Source organism: Nelusetta ayraudi, unplaced genomic scaffold (assembly GCF_046127955.1).
Source record: "Nelusetta ayraudi isolate G7.1 ecotype Tasmania unplaced genomic scaffold, CSIRO-AGI_Nayr_v1 ptg000002l, whole genome shotgun sequence".
In the NCBI taxonomy this organism is placed as follows: Eukaryota; Metazoa; Chordata; class Actinopteri; order Tetraodontiformes; family Monacanthidae; genus Nelusetta; species Nelusetta ayraudi.
Window position 1 is genome coordinate 4,771,499 of NW_027466052.1, and position 25,396 is coordinate 4,796,894.

The 25,396-nt window shown below is 48.2% G+C and overlaps 1 protein-coding gene across 1 annotated transcript in view; it reads left to right on the plus strand.

Moving 5' to 3' along the window:
* Window positions 1-25,396, plus strand: part of trip4 (thyroid hormone receptor interactor 4) — a 77,330-nt gene that overhangs the window by 45,940 nt on the left and 5,994 nt on the right. The window lies entirely within an intron of this gene.

The following is a 25,396-nucleotide window of genomic DNA, read 5'->3' on the forward strand; positions in this document are numbered from 1 at the left end:
GTTGTCCTAAGATACGACCTGAGTTGAGAGGTTTCTAAAATGTCCAGGCCGCCTCCTGTTGTTACCTCACTGTTACCTCACTGATCCTTCCCTCCACCATTTGATGATTCTGTCCTGTTTCTCTTTCTGCTGTCACCTTCTCGGGCAACGCTAATAACATGGAGCAGAATTTCCCGATTTTGTTGGGACGTGTACTGCTAACACGGCAACGCGGCTCACTCTGGCATGGAGAAACTGCTTCCAGCCACGTTCCAGTTTAGGTTTTGCGCGTTTTTAACTTAAAAACAGCAATTACTTTTAGTCGGATACATGAATATGGTAACAGAATCTTCTCAAATTCTCTCTGGTGTCAAATGTAGAGAGAACCTGCCGAGGGGAATCACTGGTTTCAAGTTGGAATAATGCCTTTTGATGCAATAAATAAATCTTGAACTAAATTCGAGGTGCCTGAGGCAATTATGCCTGAGCTGCACATCCCAGCTTTTCCCTTCACCTTCCCGTCTCCCGTGGCCGTAATGGACCAGATGATTCTTGATTAATGCAGCGAGCAAGAAACCATTACTCCATTTCAGGCGTGTCGCTATCACGCAGCTTTCAGTGGGCAGCTCCTCACTTATCTCCCCACACTGTCCTGTGATTGAAATTACAGTCATGCCGATAGCAGAGGAAAGCAAATGGATTATTGAGCAACTGTAAGTGGCTCACTCGCCAGTGCCGGCCGCGTGTGGTCACTGGCCAGACACACACACACACACACACATACACACACACACACACACACACACACTCAGACAAACTCTAATGGCAATTTACTGCATGTTGTCGCTCTCAGACATGTACAAGAGGTGCGCTCCAGATGGATTCTCCATGTGGAGGATCCCAGACAGCGGCCTCCTCTGTTTGAGGGCCACGCTGATGTGCGCCTGTTTATTTTACCAGGCAATTCATCCCACTTAAAATCACCGTCCCCTGAAAAGCGCTGTGATCTCTACGCAGCGTTTCCTCGCCTTGCGTCAGCGGCGCACCAGCTTCGGATGGCTGCGGAGAGTCGCAGCGCCCCGAGAGTGGGTTGGTGTGGTTGACGGGTCGCTTGGTAAAATTCGACCTTTTTCTCTGTGACACAAGAGACGGAGGCTTTTCGACCTGCTGCTCGTTTAAATGCCCCGGTAAAGAAGAATTGGAAAGCCGAAGGTGAATTTCTAAGCTGTTCGTTGACAGTTTGAAGGTCCTACACACCGTGTGAAGATTTTATAATTGAATCATAATTGCTGCAGACAAATAAAGTTGCATCATCTGCATCATTTGTTGCCATTATAGTCAAAAAACACTCCTGATGGATGGGAACTATCACCTTCGTAGACATATCCTTCAATTCAAATCATTAAATATTGTTGGCATGGTTGCATATATATAAAAAAAAAACAGGTCTCTGGTTTAAAGACAAGAGATTAATTACTTTCTGTTGGCTGTTTTGTATCTTTGTAACAGATTGATGTAACAGCCTGTTTTGATCACCACATGAAAGTGAGCGGATTCTCTCCAGTGTCCAATTAAAGGAATTAAACAGATCCAGTGTTATATTATCTTTGATATGTTGATACACCAAGCTGATGGACCATCCGCGCTGTTGCAAGGGCTTTTATTTTTTCCCCAAATTGCTCAGAGCAATTGTATTCGGCTGAGGGATTTTGTGAAGCTTATTATGACTTTAAACAACCGATATTCTTCAGTGAGGGGGAAAAAAAACACTCCTAAATACCCGAGACAGACGAGTCGCTTGCTGACAATCTGAGCCAATTCATCACGAGCTCCACTTGCGTCTTTGCTTCTGGCTTTGTCTTGGGCTGAAAAAAAAAGGGGGGGAGGAGAATTTCTGTTGAGTTATTGGGCTGCGGTGATGGTTTAAAGTGGGTGAACTCCAGACGTCTGCCGAGTGTGGACGCAGGATAAAAAGTGAGGAGGGCGCTTGTTTCAGCTGCAGCCAACGGGCTGCTGCGGGTGGGTTGCGCGTAATGCGACGGATTAAGCTTTTGTTGAAGGATAACAACATTTCCAAAAAGCATATTGGTTCGAGCGGGAAAAAAGCGCCTGCTCTCAACTGTAATTCCCCCTCCTCCCATCGGACTGTCTCTGCTCTGTCTGCCACTTTCTCTCCTCCCTGGCTCGCCAATGAAGATTGTTGTTGCCTGTCCTTGTTTTTTTTTTGTTTTTTTTTGGTTCTTTGACGCTCAAGTTGGGAAGAAGCCCCTTCTTTCCAGTTTGGCCGCCTTTCAAGAAAAAAACTTGTCGAACGAGGGTGCCATTTTGTGTTAAGAGACGATGGTGGGGGCCTGTCACCACGGAGCATTGGGGCGGCCATCCAGTCTGCACTTAGGTTGCTTACCTTTGGGTGCAGCGGTCCCCAAGCCCTGGGCGGTGGGTCATTTGGCACCGGGCCGCACAGAAAGAATGATTAACTTCCGTTAGATTAACTCTGTTTTATTTATTATCCGAGTCTGAACAACTTTATTTTGAAAAATTATCGGATTCTCTCCGTTACACCCGTCTATTGCTCAACTCTTGACGCACGTCAAGGCGCTTGTCTCGGTCACGTGATACGTTACCGCTAGATTAAACCCACGAGCCAGCAAGCTAGCTAGCCACATGAGTGAAAACTAACGTCTTTGGAAAGAGGAAAAGGCCCAGTGAGGAGACAGAAGAGCCCACGACTTCCAAGAAAAAGAAAGCGACGTTTAACAGACAATACCAGGAGTCCCACCGCTAACACAAATTTTATCTCGCCAGAAGATTCCTACGCAACAAGCCCACTCTGCTTAACATGCGGCGACCGGCTCTCTAGTGAGGCAGTGAAGCCTTCAAAACTGCTTCTCCACTCAAAGACCAAGAACCCTGCATTAAAAGAACAGCAGCTTTTGGAGTATTGAGAAAGAAAAAGTCCTATGTTACTCATGTTATGTTGTCGCCGCCATGTTAAGAGGACGCTGCTAATAAATTTCCAAACGTGTACGCAGTGGGTTCACGTTTGTTGTCATGTCGAGAAAATACTGCAGTTTTCATGCCGGTCGCTAAAAAAAAAAATATTGTCTGACATTAAACCGGGCCGTGCTGTAAAAAAGGTTGGGGGCCACTGCTGTAACTCGAGTGACCAGCGTACGCCGTCGCCGCAAGACTGCGAAACGCCGCAGCCGCCGTGCAATTTTCAGCCTCGCACCCGCAGACGTGATTGACATTGGGTGGCGTTCAGGAATGTTTTATCGGCAGTGGCCGACTTGTAAAAGAGGGGCCCCGGCGGAGCCTCGTCAGTCGACAGCGGCTGCGTCAGTCAGCGTCCGCCTTGAAAAAACACACCACCGCCTTTTTGCTTTGTTTTCGCCGCCGTCGTGCGCGCAGCCGAACGTGCCGGAAGAGGTAATGAATATTCCGTCGGAGCGAGCGGCTCCCAATCAGCCGCGCCTGCGAAGAGGAGATCTCTTTGAAGATGTGTTTGGATCTCTCCTCCGCGTGGCGCCGCCTCCCACCTCTTTGTCGTTGCGTTCTGCCACCTCTCCCATATGTAGGTCACCGCTTCGTTTTTTTTGCGAGGAGGCGGCGGCTGCGTGAGAGCTGCGTGTCACATGCTGTCTTGTCTCCACATGTGATTAGGGCTTCAGTAAAAAAAAAAAAACGACTCCCTGTCCTGTTCAACCAGCGAACGTATCTGTACAGTGTTTCCAGTTGCGATGCCAAAAGCCAACTGGAGAGTCGTTTCGTATATTGTGGTTGTGGCTTTTTTTTTTTTTAGTATTTTTTTTTTTTTGCCTTGCTGTTGGTAAGCCATGCTGCTTTCCTGTGAGATTTTCCCTCGCACCCTGGTGGAAGGCCAGCGTCATTTGTGGCGGTCGGCATCATTAGTTGTAATAACGTGTTGCGATAGACTAATTAGCATATTCAGTATTTCGTTTAGGCAAATTGCATGTCAAAGAGAGAATTAATGTCAAAAGTAAGTGATGAATGGCCTAAATAGGTTAAGACCAGTGTTTCTCAACTGGTGGGTCGCGGCCCAAAAGTGGGTCGTGGAGCTCTTTTGATTGGGTCGCAGCTCTGTGGGAATTTCCCTTTATTTATTTAATTGTTTCGGAAAAGGGATTTTATAGATATATATTTATAGAGAAAATGTTGAGCATTATTTTGCAGGACACACAATTCAAATCAGTAATTTCAACAATTTCTTTCCAAGACACGATATAAAGTGGGCTAGCATTTTTATTTATTTTTTTGCTCGAGTGCTGTGCAATAAATTTGGGTCGTGACTTCATTATAAGGTAAAAAGATAAATGTGGGTGGTGAGACTCCACCATTTGAGAACCACTGGCTTAGACACACAAACAACCGTTAATGTCAGTATGTGTCGTCCCAAAAGACAGTTCAAGTCACCCAGACGTTTTTTTCGGGGGTGGGGGTGGGGGCGCTGTTAGCAAAGAGTCTCTAAGTTAGCGCTACTGCTCTGGCTTCCCTGCCTCCTCTACCCAGTCCTCCACTCTTTCTTGCGCTGCAGTAAAGCTTCGCCCCTTGTAGTTCCCATTTTGTTGGCAATTTAATCATTAGCTAACAACTTATGATCTTTTGACAATGTGCACTCTGGCGTTCTAACATCTAAAATTAGACAAAACAGAACCTTTTCTCCCCCTGCGCCAAAATCCTTTTTTTCACCGCAGGTTCATACTCATTTCCGTCCATTGATGTTTCAGTTGTGTTTTCCAGTTTCGCGGCAGCCCGGTTAATATTCAGACTTTCGCCAACAGCACGCTCGACGGTCGGTGCCAAAGGGGCCAGAGACATTTTGACTCATCACGTTGCAAATCAGCTGACTGAACCTGGGCTAAATTGAGTCTGGCAATCAGGTCGGGTCCATTAGGCAGGTGTGGGCAGTGAACTGCTGTTTAACATTACCTCTAATTCAAAATGCACAACGATTAAGAGGAAGCATATAAAACCCACGAGTAAGTAACTGTGTGAGTATAACAAAGTATTTTTTATGATAATCCTCCGGTTATCTGGGCATGAGCCAGCGGTGCCGTTTTAGCACTGACACTCGGAATGTTTTTCTCCGAGACGTGATGTTCACACAGTGTTGTGACCCCAAGGCAGGGGTTTTTAGTGAACGCCATCACAGCTGCAACGATACAGCTGTTGGAGTGTGAAACCTGCATGTTGATTGATGGGGATTTTGGTTTGTTGTCAAAAAATGAACCCATTGGCCTCATTTTTAATTTGTGTCTTTTTCTGCTCGGTCACGAGATTGCAGAGGCTGTATCTCAACATGGATTTGATCAATATTCACTTTGCTTCAGTTTAAGATAAAGTCAAACTGTAAATTCCGAATCTTTAGGTGGGACTCTTGGACATAAGTGATTCGGGGACTATTTATAGTGCCGCAAAATGATTCCTGCCTGCTACACATTGCAGGTGGGCTGACGGGTGTTTTGTTTTAGCACAGAATCCATAAAAGACCAACAGTGTGTCCGTGGTTGAGGACAGTGTGACACTGAGGATGGAAGTAAAAGTGACAAGTCCCCCCTCCCCCCTCGGCAACTCCCCTGGTGATCCACCGAGTATTTATCTCACTCTGCCTCACATAAACCTTCTTCACACTTCGCCTGAGAGCACCTGAGCTTTCAGGATGGGACATTCGTGCGCAGACACAAAAGACAGACAGACACACACACACACACACACACACACACACACGGGCGGATCGACTCCAGCTGATCCCCTTCCTGCTTACAGTGGTGTTACAACTCTCCCCACCCCCTTCAGCTGCTAAAATAACCGGCGGCTAAAAATTTCAACCAAGTGTGTTTTCGACTTACACACTGTCAAACACGGACAGCCCTGCTGCTATGCCGAAACATGTCCTTTATTGTTTGACTTTCTGTTAGTCCAAGCCAAGAAATGGAGCTCATTTAGATGAAGCGCATGCCCATGAGGCCCCAAACCACTTTGTTCTCTGCGGTTCTCAACAGTCTCGCAGGAGAAACTTTACCCCCTGCTCAATGAGGCACTTTTGTCTTTTCCATCATGGCCAAACAAATGTGAAACAAGGCACACGTTTGCACGCACTGTGCTCGCAGTGCAAGACGTCCAAAGAGGGAAAACCATGAAGCCTCTCAGTTTAACAAAGAGGCACAAAGACAAAGAAGCGGAGTGGCACGTTGGCGTGGGCCATTGGAGTGGTGGCGGCTGCCTGAAAGGACGTTTGTCTGCAGCCTGCAGAGGAAAGTATGAAAATATTTTTCAACCACACAACAATCCAATGAAACCAAAGCAAATGGAAAACGTCTTGCATCCGAGTGCAGCCGCGGAGCGAAGCAGATCAAAATTCCTCTGGCTGAGCGGCTCCAGTCCAACCTCACACCCACTCATCCTCTCTTCCCTCCCTCCACCCCCGCACACCCAGTCTCAAACATGCCCTTCTCCTCTTGCTAATTATCAAGTGCGCTGGCTGATTCTTACAGCAGCTTGTTAAGCTCTCCAGGAGCATCGCTGACCCACTTTACTTGTGGGTCTGCAGGCTAAAGCTCTGCTGCTGATGCATCTCTCTCCATTTCTCTCCCGCTTTCTCTCCCTTTCCCTCTCTGCCATGCCAAGCTCAAATCAGTGGCACTTTACCTGCATCAGGTTTGCAGCCATTTATCACATCATACAAAGAAAAGCAGGGAAAACAAGTCAGTACCGCTTGTTAACCTCAAGTCTGATTAAGACTCACTTTAATTCGGAAATTAAAGGAGTAACCACCACTTGAAGCACATTGAGTGATCCATTTAAATTAGAGGTTCAACGGCATTGGAAATTAATAACTGCCAGCCATGCCTGCCAGTTAGCTTGCCATTGGTTTTTTTCACAGCTTTGTTTTTCTTTCAGCTTAATAGCCTCCTCACAAATTCCCCTGTTGGTTTGTTACAAAGGGACACGGATTTATCCTGAAAGTCCCAAAGACTTGAATTGCAGCCATTTGGCCATAAGAAGACGTTGGATGAAAAGAAAACAAACTCGGTCAGCGATTCATCGACCCATATAATACATTGCTGCAGCGTGGTCAATGTCGGCTCCATTAACCACCAGCTGCCGAGGATAATAAAGACACGCCTCGTGCTGGATTTTTGATGTGGGGAAACCAGCTTTTCCATCGGCAATCTGCTTTAATTCATTCAATGATTGAACTTTTTGTCGAAAGAAGTCATTCAGTCGTCGCGAGTTAAATTTGTAACGTCCGCCAAAGAATCCCATGACCGCATAACTCGATCAGATTATTTACAGTCATATCAAAATACCGATGAGGAAATTCTGTTGCTGATCCGACCCCTCTGAAGCTATCTGTTGTATAATCTTGTCACGGGCTACATCAATATTTACACAACCAGAGACAACATGGCATCCTATTAGTGCCGTGAAGTAAATACCAGTGCCCCACCCTCCGCCCCGTCTCGCTCAGCAACCGGCACGCACGCAATCCTAATATCCAGAACCAATTATAACCCTGCTTGTGTATCGAATTCTCGGCTGCTGATGCCGCCTGGAAAAAAAAGAAGAAGAAGAGGAAGAAAGAAAAAAAAAAAAAACGCCGCCTCAATGCCTCCTCTGTCCCGAAGGTTACACCGCGTCCGATCCATCGAGCCGAATCCTCCATTAACACAGCTCCCCGTTCCACCCCCCGCTGTAAAACCGTGGAGTCATTCCGAAAATGTCCGTCATTAGCCGAGGCTCCTCTGTGCTAGACCCTCCCCACCCCCACCCCGCTCACCAGATAAATCAATAGCCTCTGCTGCTCCGTTGCCGGCCGGGACGAGCGCTGGGCAAAATCGATTAAGCGTCCAGATATTTCCAGGGGTGAGGCTCTCTGAGTTTGTCCGCATGATGAAACAGAAAATAATTGCGTCATACTCCCCCCACCGACCCCCATACCCTCACACCCACCAACCCCCCCATCGCAACGTTCCCATGATCACCGGCACCGGGAAACATCTGCCACAACTCGGCGTCGAGATAAACGCCAACGCGGTGAAGATGAAAGGGCTTCCGCGCCATCCGTGTCTGTTGCGAGCGACGCGCTTGTCACGAGCCCCACAGTGGTCTAGGGTAATGAGCGTGTGACACGGAACGCTGCCAAGCTCACAATCGATGCGCATAAGAGAGCTAATTACACGTCGTGTTTTGTTTTGTTATTTTTATTGTTGTTGTTGTGTTTTTCTACCCTAAACTCCGCCCACCACCGCTGCCGAAAACGTCGCCCCCTTCACTGTTCCCTTCTTCCCCTTCGGAAGGGGCTTCGCTGTTCCTTCCTGCCGCTCCTGTCTCTCGTTTATGCGTGTTTGAAACGTTTCTCCGGCCGGACAGCAAAGACTCCTGGCGAGCCAGCGGGCGGGCCAAAGGCTCGCACGAAGGTCTGCGATTGTGTTTGAGTGACAGCGCGGCCCCCCTCGGACGACCGGCCTCTGTGTCAGAATAGCCCAGATAAACACGCACAATCTGCTTCGCCCAAGCCAGAAACCCACAACCCCAGACTCCAAGATGGCGGCCCATTCATTTCAATGAAGTTGCTCACCCAGCGCATACGCCGAAAACAATTTTGACTTCTGCATTAATGGACCCATACAGCGTGCGCAGTAGTGTCACTTCCCATCATGCCTCTGTAGCTCACATGATCTATTTGGCCAATCAGAACGTTCCTGAAGAACATCACTTACAAGCACATCAGGACGCAGCCAATCAGAACGAGCTAAGACGCAGCAGCACGTACGACGTCATGGCGTCACGTTGGGAATAAACTGTTTTCATTTGATTTTCTGGCCTTTATCACGACTAAAAGACCTGAAAAAAGAACTGAAAAATCGACAATAGAAAGATTTGCTATGAATTGTGTTTCAGGTCACAGTCGTCCTGTCAGCCATTTTAACGGCGTTTATTTTTGTATTGCGGTCTATGGAAAAAATGCCTTTGGGCCTCACGGGATTTTATTTTCGCTGCAGTACCTCGGTTGGCCACTGGGAAATATCAGCGCACCGGGGTATTGCCAGTCTGGTATCCAGTTCTTATAATACATCTATGCGGAAACCACGTGCCTGCGCAGGCATAGCGCAAAATGAGTGCTAGCATGCGGCGCCGCAGAAAAAAAATGGCTCGATTTCCATTTTTATGAAGAATCCCGTGAGGGGAGGAGTGGTGGTGTTGGTGGTGGAGGAAGGGGGGTTCTGCTGGATCAATGTCATCATGCCTCTCGCATGCCGAAGAGCGTGTCCACGAGGCACCACTTGCGCTCTCTCTCTCTCAAACACTCTCACACACACACACACACACACACACACACACACACACACACGTCGCACGTCGCACACTTGGACTTGATTAAACACGGAGTGGCTCATTACCAACACACATTCCTCCGTAACTATTTCTCACCCGTCAGCCGACAGGATATATTTCTGACGCTTGACAAGCCCATCAGCGTTTTTTTTTTTTTCTTTCTTTCTTTTCTTTCTCTCTTTTTTTCTCTACCTCTCACTCGACAGACAGACAGCCGGCTGGCCGGCCTGCCTGTCGAGACCCAAACATAACCTTCAGCAAACTTAACCTTGAGCTTAATGAGCTACTTAAGCAGCCCCGAGAGATTCCTCTGATATTTACTGGTCATAATGTTGAGCCGCGGGTGCCCCCGCTACCTTTGCCAGAACACGGATAAAAGGGGGCTGAAAAAATACAACAAAAAAACGTGGCGCTAAAGCACTCGTGTCACACTAAGGCCCCGTTTAAAAGAATACAGGTTTTATCTGAAAAAAAATATTTATTTGGTTCGGCCTTGTGTTTAAACGAAGCCGGCGTTTTCAGTAAAATCGCACAGACTGAAACGGGACTTTTTCGCAAACGCTCCTCAGGGTGGATAGGTTTGAAAACGTCGCCTTGCCCTGATTCGTGTAAACGCAGAAACCAATCTTTTTTGGAAACGCTCACGTCACAGCTTTAAACCCCTCCTCCGCCCTGCAACCTGAGCGGCCGTGAGGTGCAGACGACCACTCATAACAACAACAACCACGTCGGGTTACAGACTTGTTACTGCTACTAATACCCAGTCTGCAGTCTTCCAGTTAGCCTCCACCACAACAAACCGCAAACAATAGTGAACAATAACACACGGTGCTCGTGGATACATCATGGATTGGATGCAAAGTGAAAATAAACACAACAAAAATGATTTGCAAACCTCCTGTTTTACTTTTGTATATTTTCTTTTGGGTTGGCCCACTGAGATATTGACGCAGGAAACCTAAATTACAAAAATGTTCGGGAACTTTCACTGGCACGACTCCCAGTCAACCTCAACATGGATCTTTGAAAGCTTTGTGTTCTACAGTAACTCCGGGCAGAAGTTCAACTCTGGTGTTTATCCACACCGTCTTTTCGCCAGCAATCTCTGTGCTGCTCATGTTGTTAGTGAGCTGCTGCTTCTTTAAACACGGCGTGCTTCTTAGTGTTCTTCTTAGTGTTCTGCTTCTTCTTCCGACCTTCAGGGAGTAAACTTGGGCACCACACCAGGCCTGGCATAGGTACTACATCGTTTTCTGTCGTTTCCAGCGTATCCGTGTGAAGGGGAACTTTTAAACGTTTAAACGCGTTTTCTTTTTTCCGGGAGCGGTTCCAAAAAAAAAAAATCTCCGTTGCAAAAAAGAAGTCTCCGTGTAAACGGCCCCTAAGAAGAAGGGGGGAAAAAAAACAACATGGCTAGTCACTTTGGGAGCCCCAGCTGCTCTTATTCTCTCTGTCAGAACTGCTGCTCTCACCCACACAGGAACACGCAAGCACTCGCACGCCGTTTGGCCGAGGCTTCCATCCAAAGTAGTCGGAATCATGTGCCAGTGGGAGTCGAGGCACCGAACCCTGGCAGTGTTTGTGCTCTTCTCTCTGTCTGCCCGCCGAGCGAGCGGGCACCACATGGAGCGCGCCGATGGATAAACCCACCAGCGGCGATTAATCACGAGCGATGGCGGCTATTAGACAATGTCAGGCGAGTGAAACGTGCACCCCACCTCCTCCCCACCCACCGTCCCCCCACACCCACCCGATCCGCGCTGATTCTTCAAGCGAGAGACACAACTTGCCAAATTTAATCCCCCTCTGGGCTTTTATGATAAACGGCGTGACGGTTGTCTGGCAAAGTGCGGCGGTGGCTTTTGGATTTGACTGTCAAAAGAGGGAGAGAAAAAAAAATCCATCCCCGTCAAACGTCTCGTCTCCGACGTGCGAGGCGAAGGTTTTGTTCCCCTCTCCCGCCGAGGATCTTCGCTATTCTGAAAGGCATGAGGCCGCTTTGTCAAGTCCTCACACAGCCTGCAGAGTCGCATCAAAAACACGTCGTCATTTCAGATGCGCTCGGCATTTCCATTCAGCTTTTCCAAACGCGACGGAAGCTTTTTCGGCACCGTGCATTAACATCTGTTGCTGTTTTTGTTTTTGTTTTTTTCTGTTTTTTTTTACGAGAACGCTACACAGGCAATCTCGATTTTAATAACCTGGTGTAATTGTCCTGATGCATCACCTCTCACTCGATGCTCTTAGTTGGCAGATAAATCACAGCCAGTCAGGGAACAAGTTGGAAACCCATAAATAAAACCTGCACTTTGTTGGATTCACAGCAATCTATTATTGTTTCATCTGTCAACGCTGGAACGCAGCGGATAAAAAAAAAAACTAATACTAATAGCATTTCGTCTGGTTACTTCATCTTAATAGTCCCACTACGTGCCGAGACTAGAATGGGAAGCGTTTCTTGCGAAAGAATGTTTTTGACAGGTTGGGAAATTTTCACTTTAGACAGAAACCTCCCACAGGGGACGATTGGCTCCGACATCCAAATGACCTTTCAGCACCTCTGAAGCTCCCCAGTTGTTCAACATGTTCAAACTTCTTCTCAGTTCATTTTCACAAAAGTCAAATCGTGAGATTGGAAAGTTTGTGGTTTCATTTGAATACATAAAATAATACTCAAAAAAGCAACAAAAACAATCTGTCCTTGCGGTCAGGTGTCTTGGCAGCCACGCTGCATGTCAGGAAGTTTGTGCTTCTGCCACGAACAAAAAAAAAAAAACCCAAGCCTGCAACGTGAACGCAAAAGGACCTCAATGGGTGGAGGGGTTTGCACATTCACTCACGACAATTCATCATTTCTTTGGAACGGAGCTGCTGCACGCTCCATATGTGAACGCTGCCAATAGCTGCGTTACCGTGACAGTTTTTCGAAAAATAAAAGCTATATTTCTAAAACTTCAATAAAGTGCAATTGCGATTTGCAGGTGTTTCTATTGAATGGTGAGAAGCGCATGAGCCGTAATTCTCGTAAAATCTCGTCCCGCGAGACAATTTTTACTTGAAGTGAACTGGTCACGTGACCCCGTACGTCACGTTCGGTGACGCGTAATTGCGAAAAAAGTGTTTCCATGACACTTTTTCAATATACCTCTATATTGATGCGTCTGAAAAATCTCCTCATGAGAACGTAAAAAACGCTTAGCGATATTTGAGAGGTTTAAGCCGTTTAGCCGTTTCCATGACCAGTTTTTTTATTGCGATATTTAGGTTTTTGCAATTCTAGGGCTAATGGAAATGCAGCTACTGACTTGCAGTGATTGAATCCACGTAGCGACAGATGCAGACACGCCAACACGTGGATTATTTTTGACATGATTTTTGTCGTGCGTTACATGAATCCCAACTCGTCCTCTCAGTACGTTTTTATTTTATAGCCGGATTTGAGTGTCGTACCCTCGCCGTGCACTCGGCGGCACATTATGTTATTGCTTTTAGCAGATTTTCTTTTTTTTTGCCGCCCACCTTTTGAGCCGTCCGCCGTTTGCGTGTAGCTGTTTACTCCCCCGACTGACATGATGCAGTATTTATGAATCGGCCTGCTACATGCAATAAGCTCTGGATAATGTGTTCCCGTTCGTGCGCTTCCCTTCTCCCGTGGCGGGTCTCACGCGCCGGTGCACATACTGTACACACACGTATGGATATGCGGCATGCGAGAGAGAGAGCGAGAGACGGGGGAGGGGAAAGGAGGGCGCCTGCCTGCCTGCCCGCCTCGCTGGGCTTCCGCACCACCACCACCCCCCACCACCACCCCGCAAACCCTCCCAGAGATGATGCACGTCGCAGGAGCCGCCTGCCAAACAACAAGCCGGCACTGTACATGACTGTGCAGGAACAAAGCAAATGCACAAAAGCTTCCCATCCTCCCCCTGACCTGAAGTCTAGCGTGCGTGCGCGCGCGTTTGTGCGTGCGTGCGTGTTGGTGCGTAACGCAGGCGCGCTGTGCGAGGGGAGCAGAGCGCCTGCAGGGGCGTCAGTGGAGGTTTAAGATATTCAGCTTGCTGTCAGCGCAGACACATTTCTCCCTCTGCACTGCTGCACAGATATGCAAATGGCGCCTCCTCAGAATGCAGAGCACCAGATCAGCTTCAATTTATTCCTCTCTGCTCGCTCGGTGTTCTGCTCCCCGCACTCGCCGTCCCCTCTCTCCCTCTCTCTCTCTCTCTCTCTGTTCATCTGTGCTCTCTGTTTCCCCGCCGCTCACCTCCCCCACCTCCCTCCTCCCGCCTCCCTTCACCGCCGTCTCTCCATTCCGCCTTTTGGTTTTGTTTTTTTTTCCCCTGTTTGGTCTTAGCTGCTCCGTGCGTGGCGTGCGCCCTCTCCGAGGAGTTGCAGGGAGGTGAGAGGATTTTTCTTGCACGCCACCTTCCGAGACCGAGGCTCGGGCCAAATAAAATCCCGCCTTCCTCCTGAGAGAGTTGCATCTCCAGCGCAAATGCAACAAGAAAAACAAAACAAACAAACAAAAACAACCGCAGGGATCGTGCGGCTCCCGCGGGTTAATCAGTGGCGATGGTTGCGATGTTGCGGCCGACGTCACTCGCGGCCGGAACACAATTAGCCAGTTGCCAAGCTGCTGTTAGGAAAAAAAAATATTAAAAAGGCTATCTCACCAACACACAGTGTCATCAGTAATCTAGTCTTAGCATAATCTAAATGCCAATGTCTATCCTCCGTGATCCCTCCCCCCAGCCCATACTGCATTTACATTCTAATTAGATGTGGCCGAGGCCGATTTATAAGGAGCGTTTTTTTTTTAATAATGCGGCTCTATTCACCTTTTCGGAGTCCCATTGCGGCTGTAAAAAAAAAAGAGAGAGAAGAAGAGGGAGAGAGAAAAAGGCAGGCAGGTTACATTTTATATTTTGTCCCTTTGACATTGTGGTTACTGAGGATTTAAGTAGCTTTTTTTAAAGCCCTCGGCGCCCGAGTGTGTGTAGCCTGACAAGAGGTTCCCCCCCCCCGTCTCTCGAGGTCGAACCGGAGATGGTGCGCGCGTAAGAAATGGAGATGTAGTGTCAGCGCGGGAATAAAGCGACACACATCATACCCAATTAAGCATAAAGGACATGTAAATCCAGTCCTAGTGGGCTTGTGTTTAACATTCGCTTGAATAGAGCCTTAATTTCTCCCCCTCCTACCCCCACCCCTCCCTGCCTTGTTTCACGGCGGAGCTACGGCGCCTGGGCCACGCCGGCGTGAATAATATCGCGCTGTAATTGCAGTTAGATCTGCTCCCGCAGAATCCGTTTGATGATTGATTTCCGCCGCCGCCGCATTAAGTCGTCACGAGTCCAAACGAACGCGCTCGGAAATCTGCTCAGAGACGCAGCGCCGTTCTCCTGTTCGCACCGGGAGACTCTCGAGTCGAGTCCCGTTGATTAATTCCAGGTTCCATCGCCGCGGCGTTTACCTCACGATCCAGGTTTCATCGAGCAGGGCGGCTGAAGGATTTGAAAATGCCGCTCCTAATGGGCGATAATTCATCGCTGCGATGGCGAGGTCGCTCCCCGCCACTGTTGCCGTGCTGCCGTGGAGACGCCGTGAGGAGTGAACTGCATCGCGGGCTAATGAGGAAAACACCTCGCGGGTGACTGCGCTCATTTTCGCCCTCCTGAACGCTCCCTCGGCTGGAGCGACGAGTCTGATATCGGCGACGAGGGTTTTTTTTCGCAGCCCGCAAACGTTTTGATTGAGGAGAAGAGAAGAAGCGCCGTTTGGTAGTAGAGGCGTTTCGCTGGTAAACATCTTCCCATTGTGCCTCCTAATGCTCCAAGTGAAACAAACCACATCACTTGTCAATATTGTGAAAAGATCATGTTGGTCTTTTTAGTTCAGGCACGAAACCAAAGGAAAACCAAGTCGGTTGTAAATTTGCCTCCAAACTGGCCATTTGACACCAGATACTCCCGGTTTACCTTCTTGCATGCAGCAGTTGGCTAACCGGGCTTCCTGGAGAGTCCAGCGGAAAAGCCTCCCGAACGCCTCTCTCACTGGGAGCGCACGACGGAGCGGGCAAATGGAAATGCAAATCAGAGTGACGGCGTTCAGCTATCTTCCCTCGGTCCACTTCTCGAGACGTCGGGCACGCGAGTTCATTTTTCCGCATGGCCGCTTCCCGCGTCTCCCTCAGCCAGCGGATGCAGGCGTCGTTCCCCCGCCGCGAAAGGCTCGAACCGTATTTCCAGTGCGTGCTTGGCGAGGAAACGTTGTCATATTTCAGAGGAAGGAAAAAAAATATATTTTGAGTTTTTTGACGGCAGTAAATTTGCTTTTTGAGGCCCGACTGCTTTGTTTGCGTGGACATAAACGATGTTCAGTTACAGCAAATGATTTTCCCTTTGCTTTGCTTTGCTTTGCTAGCGATGATCTAGTCTGTTTATTTTGGTCGTAAAACGAACAAAGAAAACTAATGGAGCGAAATTAGAAGCTGAGTTCTTTGTTTATTTTTTATTTTTTTAAGAAATTTGCAGTGTCACATTAAAAATATTGAATTAACAATATTAAATTATTCTTGATTGTTCCTACCACTCCTACTCTACTGTGAATGTTGTTTATTGCTGTTTGCGCAACCTTTGTGAAGCGTTGCCACTGTTACATTTCACTGCACAGCCTCTGTTCTGGAACCTTGAATCTAAAGCCTTTTTTAACGATTTAAAATTCAGAGCTTTATTCTCAAAAAAAAAAAAATCAAAAATAAACGGCGAGCCATGTGTCAGAGAGATCCGAGGCGCCTCCCCTGATTCTTTGTTAACAATGCAGAGCCTTTCAGCAGCAGCAGCAGCAGCAGCAGCCCCAGCTTATTGTAGAGGCATCTCGGGGAGGTGATTGATAGACTGCGAGGCTGCAGCCCTGTGTTCACGAATCACTCACAGCCACGGGGGGAAAGCCGCTGCTTCTCTGTGTGTTAGAAAAGATCGGTACAGCTCGCCGACTCGCTGTCACCGGCAGAGCCCCGCTCAATCACGACAGCCTCCTTCCCCCCCCCGCGCCAGTCGTGTCTGGAGAGCCAGGTTGATGTTTTGTTTTATTTTTTTTTCACCCACTTATTTATTTGACTCGCCGTTGTTTAACTAGCGGCGCTCTTCAGAAAAAGAAAAGGGTCAGGCATCAGCGGTGCGGTGACGGAGCAGGACGTGTAACACATTGCCTCCAGACGGGAGATCCATCTGCTCCTTCATTCATATGCAGCAGGATGTTGAGCGGCGAAAAGGAAAGTCGGGACAAAGATTCGGACAGAAATGCCGGATCAGTCCGCTGGATTTTTCATTCCACCCCTGCCCCCAACCTGGATCTTTGTCTGTTTTGTTTCTTTGTTAACAGCCAGTTAATGTTCAGTCATGTCCAACATTCTTTGGCTGACAGCCATCACACACACACACACACACACACACACACACACACACACACACACACACACATACCAGCTGAGCGTCTTTGACTGCTAATCTCTTCTGGCAAATTAAGCAACGTCCAGGAAGTTGTTTATAGTGTCACCAACACACACACACGGACACACACACACACACAGACACACACACACACACACTCTCCCACGAGTCAATCTCAATGTAGGCCGATGTGTTTATGTTTTACACGCAGACGAGTTCCCAGCATGTAATCAATATGCATATTGTGTGACACCATTGTCAAACTCTCAGTTCGAGCACACACACACACACAGATAGATGGATTGATCACCGCCTGCAGGCGTCTTTCCAGCAGTGTTTCTGTTCAGCTGGGGCTTGTGAAGGAAAAGCATGTGTGTGTTCAATCTAAATTCAATTTCAAATCTAAATATGTACACACACATAAAGACAAATGTATTTGTATGTTTATATAGACAAATGTGTATGTAAATATACATATATATATGTATATGTATGTATATGTATATATATGTATATATACATATATGTGTGTGTATATATGTATGTATGTGTGCATGTATATACATTTATATATGTATGTGTGTGTGTGTATATATATATATATACACACACACACATATATATATATCTATATATGTTATATATATACATGTATACCCATTAAACCTAAACTGAACATTATCTTCATGAATCTTGCAGCGACATTTGCAAAGATTCTACGATTGAAATCTCACACCTCTGCCTTGCCAAGATCCAATCTAAAGCCTGGATGGTCGCAGTGCAACAGGGAGTTGTGCGGTAGACACAAGATGAAACTGACCCACACATTGGTGTCTGACCCCAAAAACCCGACAGAGGTCGGCCTCTCGTTCCAACAGGCAGTGGGTTTTTTCGCCCGCGCTTCTCCCGGCGACCCCTGCGGACCGGAGCGAAGGTTCAGCCAGATCAGATTTTCCGTTCCTGTCAGGATGTTTGAACTGCTCGCCCTCCAGACGTAAGCCCACCCTCCCCCGCCCCCTCTCCACTCTCGAACCCACCAGACAAATATCTGCCTCGCAGAGTCGTTCCAGCGCTCTAAAGCGCTAGAAAATCTGTTCTGGAATTTGTCAGCCGGAGATGGTCTTCATCACTCACCAGGCCGACTTCCTGAAAGCGACACTCTGACAGGCGTGCTCAGGCTTTTCCGCAGCACTGATCCGGCTCTGTCGAGTGGCCAGGTCTCCAAACACTCTCCTGACATTTTACTGAGAATAGAATAGAAAAAAAACCTTGGCAGAACCTTTTTCATTTTGTTATTCCAGCAAAGATGAACTCTTAAAAATGAAGCAAAAGTCATTTTTTCAAGCATCCCCCCCCCCCCCCCCCCCATATTATTGATACTCTTGCTCACCTGCAGCCCTGAGTTCACAACAACCATTAGTTTTGCTGCAGGGGAATCTTTGACGTGACAGTGTTGCTGTGGTGTCACTCCCTACTTTGCAACCCTTAAAGGCCCAGCGTCTAAGACCTGGCGGCCCCTATTGGCGCGAAAAATGATTTGTAAGACGCGTTGAGACGTATTTATTTACCAGTTGTCACCATGCAGAGCAGAGCTCGAGATCCCGGCTCTGAGCTGACAGCGGGTCAAATCTGGGTTCCCGGCTGACGCCGCAGTTCACCACCACCGCTGCCGCAAGCTAGTTATTAGCGTCCCCGCTCCTAACCCTAAAGCGGCTCACTGTTGGTGCGAAGGAATTCCTTCACCCCCCCCCCCCCGGCCGCTGCCGCCGCCGCTGCAGCCCCTCCATGTCTGTGAAAACAGCTTCAGGCAGGAAGGTTTTGGACCCGGTGCTGGAGCGAGAGAGAGTTAGAGGGTGAGAGAGAGAGAGAGAGAGAGAGAGAGAGACATCACAGGGCTGATACAGAAACTTCTCTTTCCTCTGCTGCTGCTGCTGCTGCTGCTGGTGGATCCTCGGCAGCACCGGGGAGCGAATGGAAATCAGGTGTGCGAAAATACCCAGGGTAGTCCCCATCTTCCCGATTGTTACTTAATACCAATCTGAATGTCCTTGATATGCAGCTTGCATATTTCTAAAAACTGAATATTAGACAGAGCTGGGATACAGGGAGGTGTTGAAGATGGATGGATGAATGGATGGATGGATGGAAAAATATGAGACCCCCTTAAATTTTGCTTTGAGGCTATCAGGGTGTCTCGTGGGTTTATCGGGGGGGAGGGTCCATGCACACTGGATGTGACTAACGGCGAGATGGGGAATCCATCTCTCTTTCTCTCTCGCTCACCTGCTGCATCCACTCGACCAGAGGCGCTCCGGGCTGTCGGCTGGTCCCTTTAGGTTGAAGGATGGCTTCAGCTGGCGAGAAGCGCGGGGCCGACGCCAGATAAGGCAGAGGAGGAGACGGAAGGGCCGCGGCGCTGGGGGTGAACGAGGCAAAGGCACAAAGAAAAACGGCCCAGTGGATTTATGACCGCCGAGCCGGAGCCCCGCCCACTTTGTCTGCAGTTGATGCATTGAAAGTGGAATTTAGATTTTATATATATATTTTTTTTTTTGCCGGATCGTTTTGATCCAAATGTTTTTCCGGCCATGACGTGGAGAAAAACATGTTTTTATTGACACCACGCACCTACATTGAAAACTCGGGAAGGAATATCAATAACTTGGTGCAAGTCATCAGGAAGGCTTGTGTGTGTGTGTGTGTGTGTGTGTGTGTGTGTGTGTGTGTGTGTGTGTCCATTATAAAAACCGCAAGGCTCCGAGGTTTATTCTGAGTCGCTCCCAAACCAATCTGGGCCTGGAAACACTCACAAAGCAACCAGTGTGTATTAATCCACATCTGAAAATAATACCCCAGGAAACGTGATACTTTCCCTCTCTCTTCTTTTTTTCTTTCCGGCTACTCGCCTAAATTCTTCAGAAGTGCCGCAGTTGTCAGAGCCTCCTCATCCTTTTTTAGACTTTGTCGGTTGGACGGTGAGAATCCCCTGGTGACTTGAGCCGTGACATAACCGACATTTGTGATGCCCGAAAGGACGAGCGAGGACGACGATCGCTCCGTATCCTCAGTGAATCCTGTGCAAGGGGATGTAGTGCGCTAGCTAGCATCCGCTAAGTAGCCAGCGAACTGACAATAAAATGCGTAACGTCTGCAGCAGCTGCATTGGAGTTGGCGCGCCGCCGCGCAGCAAGTGCACTGCTTTTCAGAGGGATGCTATTTTGGGACGCATGTAGAGTGGATGTGATAAACGTTCACTAATTAACACGTGCACACTGGTGCGCTCGTGTATGCGCGTGTGTCACTCCGAGTAATAAATCGCGTCTCGGCTGCACTTGCCCTTTAAATCTTGAGACCATTTTCAAAGACGCCGTTCCGAGACCTTCCAAAATTGAAACGCGTCCTCCCAGGATTCCAGGGCTGCTAACGCTAACTCCTCTCAAAACACAGCCGTCCCTTCACCTCCGAGCTGCCTGGTCCGTGTCTTTGACCAGTGCTGGTTTTTTGTTTGTTTTGTTTAAAATAGAATCGCGACATCCTGCCATTCAGCCTCAACTTGTCCAGGTATATTGTCGCTGAGCGTCTCCCTGCTCCTCCCCGGCAGTGGGCCGGTGATAGACTCTGGATTGGTTCTTGTCTGGGGAGGGGAGCCCAGTGGGACTCAGCGGAATAGACACCGCTGTAAGTGTTCCATCCAGCCTCACAGCTGCTCCACTTCTAACTTCCCCTTTTCGGCATCGCCATGTGTTGCTTTGCGAATGGAAAGCCGCAGTGTTGTTTTTAGCCACTCGGGGCTCGCCTCATCAGAGAATACGGTTGTAGTTCAATAGTGATGTTGGGGTATTGTTGTTGTCGAGCCTTGTTTATTGCATGTTAAAGGTCCAGTGTGAGGAATATGGCCTAATTCATGGCTTTTATATTGGTAAAAGCTGTCCATAAAACATTAATAATAGCGTATGCTCGGACAATAAACAAAAGTAATTAGGTAATTAAGTAATAAGGCCACCGTAGTTCACAGGTAAGCTCAGGAGGGGGAGAGACAGTGAAAATTAAACCTTTTGATGTCGCTGTTTCTTCTTCAAAATCTCCAAATATTAAACACTTAACCTTTGATATCCACTTGTACCTGTGAAGCAGTGAGTGCGGTGCATTTCCACAGCACTTCATTATAACCGCAGGACAGAACAGAACACTTCCTGTGACCCCAGCGTGCGTCAGTTTCCACTGAAAATATCCAAATACTACACACTTAACCCTTAAAATCTGCAGGGATGAAAACCCATCGTCACAAGGGACCAATCACTTGGCACTGCAGCGTCTTCCCGTCTGTAGGTCGCCTCTGGACGCAAAACGCGAGCACGTCCTCGGTTTATTATCCAGGTGCAGCGCGGCCGGCGAGGCAATAAAAAAAAAAAAAATACAGACGGCAGCGACAGAAATTCTGCCTTTTCATTCCCGGCTGCGTGGGCAGACGGAGCAACAGAAACCAGCCTATTATTCCCGGTGATTGCCGTGGCGGGGAAGTGGAAGGGCCCTGCATGTTATTGATGTCAGGGAGCGTGTCAATGGACCTTCATTCCAGTCTAATAAATACTCTTTGCACTGCTGCCCCCGGATTTCCAAGGGATTACAGCTGCGAAGCACGCCGCTCTTCCTCTTCCTCTACTCCGCCGCCGCGTGAGGGGAATAGCGCGCACGCCGTCGCGTTTATGAATATGTATGGGGGGCGGGAAGGCAACGCGGCGTGGCACCCCTGTGTGTGTGTGTGTGTGTGTGTGTGGGTGAGGAGTTGATTTTTTTTTTTTACGTTTTCTTTTTACAGTCCCAGACCTCTGCGGACAAAACCTCGCGCTTGCTTATTTTACAGCCGGGCTGCAGCGTGTGCGCAATAAACCTTCCTCCAGCAACCCCCCCGGTCTCCACTCCACACCCCCCTCCAGACCAGCGCAGCAATCAATGGGAAATTATCTCAGCCGATCGATGGGCCGGCCTCTCTCTCTACCTCTCCAGCTGTCCTATTTGTATCCTTCCCGCTTGCAGCTTTTTTTTTTTTTTTTTGCTGTCTCTGTTTTTTTTTTTTTCTTCCAAAACCACCCCTCCCCCCACCAGCCAACGCTTCCGCTCACATCCCCCCAACCCCCACCCCCGCCTCCGGCCGTCTCGGCTCGGCAGTACCGACTCTTGACTCGCGACAGCTCAGCAGCTCCGCAGCCATTAAGAGGAGTCGCCTTCGCCGGGCTGGAATATGTAACCAGAGTGGCAGGACTGACTTCCAACCAACCCCCCCCCCCCCCCCCCCCACAGCAAATATAATGACTCGTGCATGTTCGCACAGGCAGAGAGCTCTCCAACCCCCCGACAGCAGCAGCAGCAGCAGCGGCGGCGACGACAAGGACCACTTACTGAACCCCGGCGCTCAGCTGCTGTTCTTCACAAACCTCATTACAGCTACTCCCCGACCACCACCACCACCACCACCACCAACCTCTTCTTCTTCCTCAAGGATGTCTTTTAATATTTGTTGGCATGTGTGTGGCTTTGCCGGCGTTAAAGAAAATAATGACCATAATGATCCTGAATGCTTCCGGTTGTGTGAGAGGTAGCGAGTGAGACTGACGATTAGCTCCTGCGCTCCAGGGAAAGGAGGAAAGGAGGAAAGGGAGCCGATTGATTTCAAGCGCCAAGACATTTTGTGAACTATGGGGTCAGAGTAAACACAACGAGAGCCTTTTCAACAAAAGTCAGCATATTTAGATTGAAGCTGAATGTTTCATTCGCCCTCCTTCCTCGTTTACCGTCTTGGGTCCCATGCGGCGCAGCCTGCCAAGATCCCAGTGACCGACTTTTTGCTTCCTGTGCCTTTTATACAGCGCAACTATTCCGAGTATTGAGCCTGTGCTGACAAATCTTGACTCCATGCTAAGGACGCCTCGCGCCAGCCGGTGATGACAGCAGCTGTTTAAAAATGTTACTGGTGGGATGAAAGGACGTAATTATATGGGTTAGATCAGGGGTGTCGAACTCAAATACACAGCGGACCAAGATTTAAAACTTGAACAAAATCGTGGGCCAACATTGATTGAAAGAAATCTTCCTTCAGATGTAACAGTGAACCTTTTTTATACGGACCCAAACAAGTTTTGCTTCATCCTGAATATGGAACAAGCCAAGTTAAATGCTATACAGTTAATAACTTAATATTGCACACATTCAAAAATTTAAATTAAAAGATAAATGATTTTTTTTCATTTGTAGCCTTCTCATTTAAATTTCCATCATCTCTTTCCACAGGCTAATAATACATTTGAAAATAAAATAACGACAATAAACCAATTAAGTAATAACAATATACTTCAATGAACATCCTGTCCTGATTAACGCACCAAAATACCAGCAGTATTATTAGCAGTACATGCACTGTATAACAACGGCAGGCCGAATATAATAACACTGCGTGTCAAATTTGGCCCGCGGGCCAGAGTTTGACACCTATGGGTTATATTGAGAGGGATTTAGATTTGAACAAGACATACCTTTTTTTGTTTTTGTTTTTTGCTCCGACTTTGGAAACAGCGGCGTGCAAATGCAGCCTTGGGCTGGAGCTCGACCTTACACAAACGGCTTGTTTCCATATAGGCTCGCTGCGTAACGTTTTGACAGACCCGCGTCTCACGGTGTCGTGACAAAGGAAAGTGCCGGAGCCAGCTTTCCACCGCGGCCGAGTCCAAAGGAAGCACAGAAATGGAGCATTAACGGCTGTTACAGCTGTTACGGCCACATTTATATCACTAAAGTGGTCCTGGATCAAGTTTTGGCTGCGCCCCCCGCGGAATTCCAGGGGTGTGTGTGTGTGTGCTTGTGCGTGTGTGCGTGTGCGTGCGCGTGCGCGCAGCCCTGCCTGCCGCTGACACTTGACAGCCATTCAGATGGGCCTGGAAACGGTGAGCAAACAGCTCTTTTCCTAAACACCTTGTTTATGCTGCCATTACTCACAGAGTTCAGCCGGAACGCCGGTGCGTGAAAAAGACGAAAGAAAAAAAGCAGGAGTGACAAGTACCACTCCCGCCTGTCACACTCAGAGAAATTTTCTTCTTCTGCCTCTTCAGCCTGGGGGTGGCGGTGCTGAGGGGGAGTGTGGAGGTGAAGCAGCAGGCGAATGCAGCACTCGGGCAGCCATGAGACTTGAGTGTGTGTGTGTGCGTTCGAGTTAGAAATACACAGAGGTTATTTGCAGTGCAGAGAAGGACAAGGTGGCAGCGGACCCTCGTTCCTGAAAACAGGCTCTCATAGTCGAATTTCATCTGTGGTTTATGAACAGACAAAAGAGTAAGATTGAGCAGCGTCGTGAAAAAGTCCTCCCTGTTTCTAAACACATCACATCAGTGAGCATCAGAAATGACCCTGGAATCCAACACAACACAAGGGCCGTTATTGTTTTATGCGCGTCTTCCCTCTCGCGAGTTGTGCAAGTCTCTGCAGGTGCCCTTCATCTGGCGCGGCAACAGAATGTTTCATGAATGAATCGCTGGCGCTGCTGCAAATGCTCAAGTCTATTCCTGACTTGGACCGCATCACTGGCGTCGTAAAAACACAATGTAAAGGTTGTCGGATACATCAGATAGCTGTGCGGTGGGGTTTCTCTGCTCCCCGTCTTGTACAGTATGTTCCTCGCAGTTGACATAGAAATGTTTTTAAATCGCCGTGTTTCTGATGAAGGAGTCCCGCAGGTACAAGTTCTAGGCCCCCTCCTTTTTCCCAATCCTCTCATGTACAGGACAATACACACTGTCAGTGCTTATGCAGATGATACCTCGGTGTACACTCGGTATGTCTCAATATCAAAAACCTGCTTTTTATGTATTTAAAGCCCGTCCTAACTTTAAATGTGAAAAGTTCCAGGAGTGGTTGTTGGACCGTTCTGACACGAGCAATCTGTTATGTTTAGCTCTGCACCCTAAGAATTTGCCCTTAGCTTGCAGGAAGCCTGAGTCAGAGCACTCGATCCCAATCCTTCCGATTTGTAACCCAAGTGTTTGCTTTCTTTTGAAACATGTTTTCCTGAGCTTGACCATATTACGTTTTTTTATCCTGTGTTCTCCCCTACTAAGCCGAGGGTCATCGCTCAACACGTTGCCCTCCGGTTAATTGCTCCAGACAGGGCTTAAGGGTTGCTGCCGTACTTATGCGTTGAGCTCCAAGAGCAGAGCTTTCACACGCCGTGCTCCTGGCCGAACGCAGTCGGTGCGAACATTAAGCGCTCTTTACCCTCGCGGCTCCCTCACACGCGGTCTGTGTGATCCTCAATTGAGACCATGTGTGAAAAGAGCAGGTCGTTGTGAGGAGGGAAGGAGCTGCCGACCCTCTTCCCCGCTAGTCTCTCAGTTGACTTTACGTACTTATGTAGTTCCTACTTTGGGTAGCTCTCAATTTCGAGGTGATGTCAGTGTCCTACACATCAGAACAAGGATATCAACCTCACAGGAAAACCACTTTTTAGTCAATGGACATAAAGAATATTTTTAGATGGTTAAGAACGGTTAATAACAATCCCTGATTGGCATGAAGGCCAATGTTTTCATTTGTTACATTTTTTAATGTGTTCATTTCCTTTT